Here is a 9,600-nt window from a genome sequence, read left to right on the forward strand (position 1 = left end):
ACGGTGACCTCAGAAGAAGCAAACAAAGTTATTCAAAATGTTTAAAGTGTTTAGTTGTCGGATAGTAACGTTTGTAATACTAATAACAAATAAATTGACTCTCGTAATATTTTCAACCTTGTTCAAATAGTTTTCTTACTCACGGCATAAAATTCAAATAAACTTTTCCGCGGGTCGGTGATTTTTTTTGCAATAACTGACATTTTACGAATATAAAGAGTAAATTATCGTCATCATCGCCCCTGTGTGTGCATTCAATTTAAATACCTTTTTACAACTCGGTTTAATTTGCTAGGTAGATTTTATCGTAAAGGCTATTAGAACATGACTCAGTATCACAAAAACAACATCAGCAGTAGGGAAAACAAAATAATTATTATAATTTTGTGGTGAATTTATCGTACTGATATTCCATATATCATAAACATTAAATATGTATAGTTTGATAAACAACAATGAGTTATATATGGTAGGGGAAAAACATGCATTATCATTACCCAGCAATTTTTATGAGCAAAATAGAAAAAAGAAAAACTAATCCTTTTTCCACTTTAAAATTGCGATAATTTGACAAAAAAATAAGACATTTTTAAGCTAAACAAGTCTGTAACTATTATAAACTCATACACGTGTATATACATATTTTGATGAACAACAATGAGTTGTTATAGGGAAAATATTACACCCTATCATTACTTTGCACATTTTTATGGTATTATCAAAAAAAGGAAACAAAATAGAAATAAAAACAGGCAAAAAATGTCTTTTCTCACTAAAATGCTATGATGAATTTCACAATTAATATATTTTTAAGCTCTCTAAAACTTTGTCACTACTTATATTATAAATTAATAATTTCACACCTTATAAAAAACGTAAAATTTCAATAGAAATCATTATTGGGTTTATTCTGATCAATTGAGCTCATTTTCATTTCCATCACATCCGCATCAAATGCCTAAAAGCATCGTTTTCATTTCCAGAGTCATAACGTCCATATCAAATCCGCATCACATCCTTTATAGCCTCGTTTTCTTTCCCAGAGCCCAAATGTTCATATCAAATCAATATCGCATCCTAGTCTCGTTTTCATTTTTTGAGAGTTCAAAATTATTATCTACGGCGTATTGTCAGCGTAGCGACCTTTTCGAAACTGATTCTATATTATACTATTTCGTTTTAAGATTCAATTACTGTTTTAACTTTCAAACACTATACAAAATTGGAGATGAGAAAGTATCTCCTTACCAGTGCAGCAAACAAAATGTAGCATCCAGTTCTGTCAAAATGTCAAATAATGGTGGTGAAAACTAAAGACATGAAGAGGTCAGAACAATACTGATTATATTGGACTCGTACACAGCTGCAAAACCTTATCAGACTCGGACAGCGCTTCGTCCAATACAGCTTTGACAGCTGTGTACTCATCCAAATGAATTCAGTATTGTACTTGAAATGGTATAACAACCTTATGTTCGAAGCAGATATAAAATAAGAGGAATGTATTTGGAAAAGAATGCCTATAAAGATATGTATGATAATGTATCTTCGACCTGCAGAAATATGTGGCGTGATCTTCTAACACCATCAACTGTTACAGATAATGTGATATCAAACAATATTGTACACGTCAGGTGCAATACGTGATGATATCAACTAAAAGATCATGTCGGTTTTTCCCATGATGTATTCTTGGACATATTACAAGTTTACATACCAGATAGAATGCAAAACATGTTAGTGTATACATTTTAGAAAATTTATTTACATAACAACATTCCACATTCACAATATGCTCGATCAATGACGCAATGGAAATTTATAAACGGTGAAGATCGTTATATATTTTTTGCAGTTAATTAGTGCCGTCTGCAAAATTTGATATTCCTGGGATGTATGGCACGTACAGATGCATTTTACGCATACCATCTAACGTAATAAACCTATGGTAGCTGGTAAGTGCCATAATTATACTGTTTAACATGAACAACCTATGGTAGCTGGTAAGTGCCATGTATCGTTCTTACGTTAAAAAATAGTGGCAACGCCATAGTGGCGTGTCGAATCTTAACGTCTGCCTTAATTATCAACATGGCAGACAAGCAGATATACATGTATCTGTAGAATTGATATAATAATTTTGGTGAAGTACATGTATATCAATTATTTTAGCTTAAAAATTATTATATATAAATATACGAAATTAAAATAAGTTTAAAATGGTTAGAAAAACTATAATAAGCTGTGCTTGTTTTGTTTGCTTGTGTTTTTTTTCGCACGCAGTGAATATACGCAACTTATAAATACGAATAAATTTTCTCAAGTTAGATTTTCTTGAAACATTTGGGCTCATCTGAAGGCATCTTTAAATCGTTGCAAACGTGAAGAAAAAGGTCGACCTAGGCATTCAACTAATGACGTAAAAGCAATATTCTCCAGGGCGTTCAGCACTTAGAATTTCATTCACTTTAATGAACCCTTTGACATCAAATTTAAAATGTCCTTTTAATGTATTTCAAATGGTTTACTTATTCAACGATACAGCAACAATGTCAATCCGCCTTTAACAAACAAATAAAATTGCTTTTCTGACATCACTTTAAAATGTTTAACCTCCTTTATAGAAAAAAGAGAGAAAGAAAACGAGCAAAATCTATTTGTGACCAGAAATGTGATTGATGTGGTCTATATAAAAAAAACCTAAAACCACATTAACTATAACAAGAGCAATAAAATAAAACAAGCTCATAAATAATGTACAACAACATATTTATATATTATAGTGATTATCGACTACATTTTATTCTTTAAATGCACATTTTACTGTAACTGTAACGTCTCCAGCTCTAAAGCTTATTCTGGGGCGTCCGTGACCAAATGGTTAAGGTCGTTGACTTCAAACCACGTTTGTCTCAATACAAACGTTTTTAAAGAAGACCAGACAAGTTTAAACCTTCACCAATACCTTGCTAACTCGGATGCTATTTCTATTATATTATAACTTTAGCTTGTTACATACATGTACATAAATTATGTAATTTAAAGGACGATGAACATAACATGGACTCTCACTGTGCCTGTAATTAGTACATAACATGGACTCTCACTGTGCCTGTAATTAGTACAGAGGAGCACCGGACATCATCTTTTACCAGTATTTCTAGATAATCGCCAGTTCTATAACCATTTTAGGACCGATTTGACTTGAAAATCAGCCTGAAAAGAAAATGTAAACATAATATAATTACATTTTATCTAAAATTTATCACTGGCATAAACTTTATATATTGTAAAATGCGATGAATTAACGAAGTATTTCAAGTACGATGACTCAGTTTCTCTTTGGGCAGTTTGTCCTCGAGAGTGTGTTGACCACTTTACAATGACCACTGACCACGAGATAATTACCACTTCACAGACGTCTTTATTCATGAATTCACGGTTTTAAATTTCACTCCGTTGACGATGTGTGTGAACAAACTACAGGACAGTGGGTGATTTGTCATCGCTTATCATTTGGGATTTTTGAAATGGCTTCCCATTCGAGTGTAAATTAATCAGATATTGGGAGGTTATTTTGCAATCGTAAAGTTAAGGTCCGGGTCTGATTTACTAAGTTAACTCCAATTGGAGAGAGATATGATAACAATAATATTCCTTCTATTTTACCCATTTCCGTTTCCGTATTCAATCTGTCACTGCTGAAATAATATGCCACATATGTAACGGCGAATCTTACGGCGGAGTGGATACATGGGATAGCTTACGGCGGAGCGGGTGTTTATGTCATAAGACATTTACATTGAATTATATAGTAAGGTTGGAAAGGTCACATACCGCTTTCCATAGCCACAAGTATAGAGTCAGGGCAGTCTGCACGTCAAGGCAGTCTGATCATGCCATGTCCTGTTAGTCGCCCTTTGTTATCTGATGAACGGTAACAAATGCCAAACAGGACGAATCCATCGCACAAATTCGATATTAAGTTAAGGTAAACAAGGTTAGCTTTTAAAAAAGCTAGTAGCGACTCGCTTCGTAATTTTTTTCCAGGGGTGTGTTTAAATGTAAAAATGACAGTTCTGTTAGCTGAAGAGACTTGAGCAAACATCAAAATAAAAGTGATGGAAGCCAGTTCTCTCAGTTTAACAAAGAGGAATATGAGTATATATGAAGATGCATGTAAACAGATAAAATGAAGTCCCTATGTCTATGCACATTTACTGTATGGCCTGTTGACCTTGACCAAATAAATGTTAGATAGGTAGAATTCATAAAGATGTCTCTTTATACGAAGTTAAGTTGTAATATGTTATTTAGTATTGGAATGAGTGACAGACACAAGTCCTAAAGTAAACACAAGTTGTCAATCAATTCAGCCAGAAAAGCCGGGATCCTATTAGATATATAGGGATCCCGGAAATTGACCAGTCTAAGATGTTTTTCAGATAAGCCGGGATCCTATTAAAACATATAGGGATCCCGGGAATTGACCAGTTCAAGAATATAGTTTTCAGAAAAGCCGGGATCGTATTAAAATATAAAGAGATCCCAGGAATTGGCCAGTTCAAGAATATAATTTTCAGAAAAGCTGGGATCGCATTAAAACATAAAGGGATCCCGGGATTTGACCAATTCAAGAATGTAGTCTTTGATTTTTCCAATTAATTAGGCATATAATTATAAGTATTGTGATTTCCGCATTTTAAGTTTGTTAATAAATAGCTCTAAATATATTTATATCCTAAGTTTAATTAATTTAACGTTCATTACATACAATAAAAAAACTTAACGTTTAATGGCCTTTCATTACGACAATAATCAACACAAATATAGTTTATTAGTTTTTCCTCTTATACGATCCCGGATCCCGGCCAGTCCGGGCGTCCCGGATCCCGGCCAGTCCGGGCGTCCCGGATCCGCGCCAGTAAATATATACACTAAATACCGGAAAGGATAAAATGACCGGAAAAAAAAGGAAAAAGAAAAAAATGCACAGAACCAGATGTACACTTAAGTTAATTAACCAAACGAAAACTTACTACAGAGGAACAGGTGAGATCGCTAAATCAAAAGTCAGTGTAAATATGATTTATTGAAAAGAATTCATGAAAACAAACATTTTAAATCATCAGTATATCTTTGCGCTGAAAATAATACTTGCTGCTTTTTAAAAATGGCGTGAAAATTGAAGGTTTTTTGACTATGTAAGATTAAATTTGATTGGCTAAATAATTTTTGATCCTAGCCCTGATAGATAAATTTTGTAGAAAGCTGGAAGCCAAGCTTCGATTAAATTTTTGGATGGATTCGGAGTTTTAGGTTGTTTCTCAGTAAAATCCTAACGTAATACCGGCTCGCCGTGGCGAGCCGGCATAAGTTACTTTAAAAACTGGAGTTAGTCAAAGATGCCTATGAAAAAAGTCATTGCATTTCATACGGTTATTATCAAATACAATCAAAAACATTGCACGATACTCGCGAGATTTAGCGCACCAGTCGTTATATAAATCAACATGATTCGTTTGGCGGATGATTCTTAGCTGTGCCAACTAATACATCGCATTTTATTGCTCTTGGCAGCTTTTGGCATCTGGCCTGACGAAAGACCAGTAGACGATATATCCAGGAATACTAAAATGCAATAACAGTGTGTAAGTGAATGGCCTTTACGGAAAACTGCTTTATTATGTTGAAAAATGGTGATTTTTTTTTCCTGATCCGCGCTACTCATAGTCATCAATATTAGCTCTGATGTGATAAGGTAATATTTTTACCATATACATGTATGATATCATATCAAGAAAAAATGCCTTAATTTCAACGTATTTACAAGTATAAAAGTAAAACGCGTTATCAGATATACAGTTATTGCATGGGTATTTGTGGAACAGTCGAAACTGTTGCCCCGAGGTATCAGGGATGACATTTGGAACTGTTACCAGAGGTCAAGGACAACCGTTTCAAATAGAGTATCATCCCTGATGCTGAGGTTGACCGGCCAACAGTTTATTTCATCATTAATTGCGCATGCACAGGATTTCAGCGGTTCAGTTAAACAGTTGTGAATAAGGAATTAGTGTTTATAGAAGGCATAAGGTAATAATAAAAAATGACAAACAGCCTATAAGGAAAGTTTAAGTAGCATGTAAACACCTGTTGATCTTTCTGATGCTGATTCCTTTATTCAAGTGAGGCAGCATGCTTTTCTTTTTAAAAGATTTATTTCTCAATATTCTAATTTTCAAATGAAATTTGACCCATCACCCACCCTAACCCCAGTGGCCCGTTTCTACTGAACCCATTTGCAGACAGGTTCTAATTTAATCGTCATGGTAACCCAAAAAGAAGGTGTTTTAATAGCCATGGTAACTAAAAATAAGGGACTTCTGAAGACAGCAGATTAGAAAAAGACCTTCATGTTTGAATAGTCTGTTAACAAAACATTACCGAGTAAAATAATAATTTTGTAAAAAGCGTAAAAAGTACCAGAATATGAATTTGTTGAAATTGCTGATGTAGTAAAGTCATTTTCACTGGTGTCAAATTTCTGAATACATGTACTATCTTATATTAGCGCTTTTCTGTGGCTTTGAGGGGAAAGCAAATGGTCATGTGAATCATATTTGTTTTTCTTTGATTTCTTCACAAATTGTATATAAGTTTCATTGGAATGTTTCTTATTCTCATGTTGCTATTTTTGAATGTCGTTTTATTTGGAAAACTCTTTTATTAGCCTTGTTTATTGTGATAATTACATCTTTTACGCTAAATAGCTCAGTGTATGAACATGTTTAAACTGTTGTTAATGGTCAGACTGGTTACCAACGACGAGAGTTTGTGCAGTGGGCGTTGAAAGCTTGAACTGTTCAATGTAACGTTTGTAGAACGATTATTTTTGAAATCGTGGTCATTTGTTGACTTTTCACATATTTTCAAAATTTCCCCATTCACATAGTTGGCCAAAGATTGGCCATTGAGATTTTAATTGTGTTTAAATAGTGACTGTTCAAACATTTTGTGGTATGCTGGACAAATAGTTGACTTAAGTTTACTATCTTCAAAACGTCCACGCCCAACTGACCAGCTGGGCATTAACTTTGTATCGATATATTCTAAAGATCTATATTTTATAACCGTTACGATAGAAATGTATCGTTATTTAAAGGCGCATTATGCCCCATAAATACTATAATTTTTATTTTTCAAAATCTTTTTAGTTTTGATATTCTATTATATAGTTTCCAACAAGCAATTCATTGGCCAATTAACAGAACTGTTTTCTTCTCTTTTTTTCTTTCTTTTTTGCAATTATGCATTTATAGTGATTTAGTATTTTTGTATGGAAGTCAAAATACTACTTTGTTGACATTTTTCTACTCTTTATAACATATTATTTTACATGTAGCCGTATTTTCTTCAGATAACAAGGATCTTACGTGCTCTTAAACCATTATTTAAATGTTATACAACGTTATGACCTTCCGAAAGAATTAAATATTTCATTATTTGTGAGGCACAATGTGCCTTTAAGATACGGTAGAAATATATTTTCTTTTCATATTTTCATTTGGCAAAGATTAGAAAAAAGAAATCACATCCTTTTTATGCATGCACCTCCCATCCAACTACCGTGCCATGCTTGCGCGTGTTTGGCATTGGCAAAAAAAACAACAACAAAAAAAACAAACAAAAAGTTATTTCTGTTGGAAACTAGATCTATATCTTTTGATATATATCACATAATTACAGGAATGACTTTAGATGTTGCTAATGTGACCAAAGGGAGATAAAAAAATAAATAAAAAAACGACCATCGCATTTTCAAATATAGTACCTGTTTATACATCTACCGGTTAAAGAAAATTGTGTCAAGTTGGTTTTTTCGAAGGTTTGTGGGTTTCATTGAAATATATCCCAGTTTTAAGGGGAGGAAACTATTACGAGACAAAAGAAAATACTAAAAAGAGTTGTCTTTCTTTGATTACCGAACAACTGTACCGATAAAGACGACTTACTCCAGACGACGTTTTAAACATTTTTAGAGCCGAGTGTCACGTGTTCAAAAATTATTCCATCCTTGGACAAACAATATGTTTCAAGTTTTTCGTGCAAGTTTTAAAGCACCATTACAACGGAAGTCTCATACGAAAGAATTGTTAGCACGAGTAGCACGTGTAGCTGGGGGTCGTACTCGCGACCCCTTAAGTGATTGGTTGGCAAGGAGTGTTACTTCTTCATTTACTTTTTTACCCTTTGACTACCGTCTTACTTTACAATGAGTTTTTAATGGCTCTGTGTAATGAAATAGTCTAATTAACACGACAGTCGGGCAGAACGCTCACTTCACCCACGTGTTCTCTATGAAGCAAAACTAAGGATATTTTAAGGTGCATATACAAAGTATAATAACTAACAGCACGGTCTTTCAAAAATAATTTTGTTTTATTTGAAAGACGCTGCTAACTGCAAATCTTTCTTTAGTATAAACATAACTATGTTACGCACGATGTTTATATCAATTTTATTTTATTTATTACAAACGCTCTAAGTACAGTATGCCATGTTAATATCTATTAACCCGTGTGCAATATCCATTTCTATGAACGGTATGTCATCTTGAACTGAATAGTCATATTCATATCTTTTGACGGAATGATATGTTCAATTACTATGAACGGTAAGCCATGCTGATTTCTATGAGCAGAAAGTTTTATATTTATATCTATAAACGAAAGGTAATGTTCATGAACGGAATACCATGGTTACATCTGTGAATGCCATGTTCATATCTATGAACAAAATATCATGTTCATTTCTATAAATGGTTATGTCATGTTCATATCTATCAACAATATGTCATTTTAATATCTGGGGACGGAATGTCATGTTCATTTTAATGAACTGTAAGCCATGTTCATTTCTCATACCTATGAATGGTATGACATGTTCCTATCATTGAACGGTATGCCATGTTTGAGTGGTATGTCATGCGGAATGTCGCGTCATTTATAAAACGTCCACCCAACTGACCTGCTGGATATGAACTTTATATTGATATATTCTAAAGATCCATTATAATATCTAATAGCGATTGAAATGTATCGATGTTTATCACACACCCGTGCCGATTTGGCGACTCCGTAAATATGGTATTGCACGGCCGTGCATATATTTTGACGTGACGTCATTAGCGTTATACAAACATAACGTAAAGACGCGCTAAATGTTAGCGTTATACTATAGGCGCGTCATTGAAAAATGACTCTTATTTCACTTTAAACGGTCTTTAATTTAGGTATGTGATAAATAGAATATTAAATTCGTGTAAGTTCATTACTGAATTTATTGAACTCGTTGAATAAAATAATATTATGCTCGCCAGAGGCTCGCATAATATAATTTTATTCAACTCGTGCAATAAATTCAGTATTGAACTTACACTCATTTAATATCCTCTATTTAAGATACTGAACAAAATGAACATATAAGGGTATTTCGATTAGGTGTTATTCGTTTATTCGTCTGGCTGTTAGACAGTGTTTGTCTCCGTCTATTGGTGAATTGTGTTTCTTTCGAAAGCTCATTTTCTTTTCATATTTT

The sequence above is a fragment of the Ruditapes philippinarum genome, unplaced genomic scaffold, assembly GCF_026571515.1.
Source record: "Ruditapes philippinarum isolate M1 unplaced genomic scaffold, ASM2657151v2 ctg97_1_1_1_1, whole genome shotgun sequence".
In the NCBI taxonomy this organism is placed as follows: domain Eukaryota; kingdom Metazoa; phylum Mollusca; class Bivalvia; order Venerida; family Veneridae; genus Ruditapes; species Ruditapes philippinarum.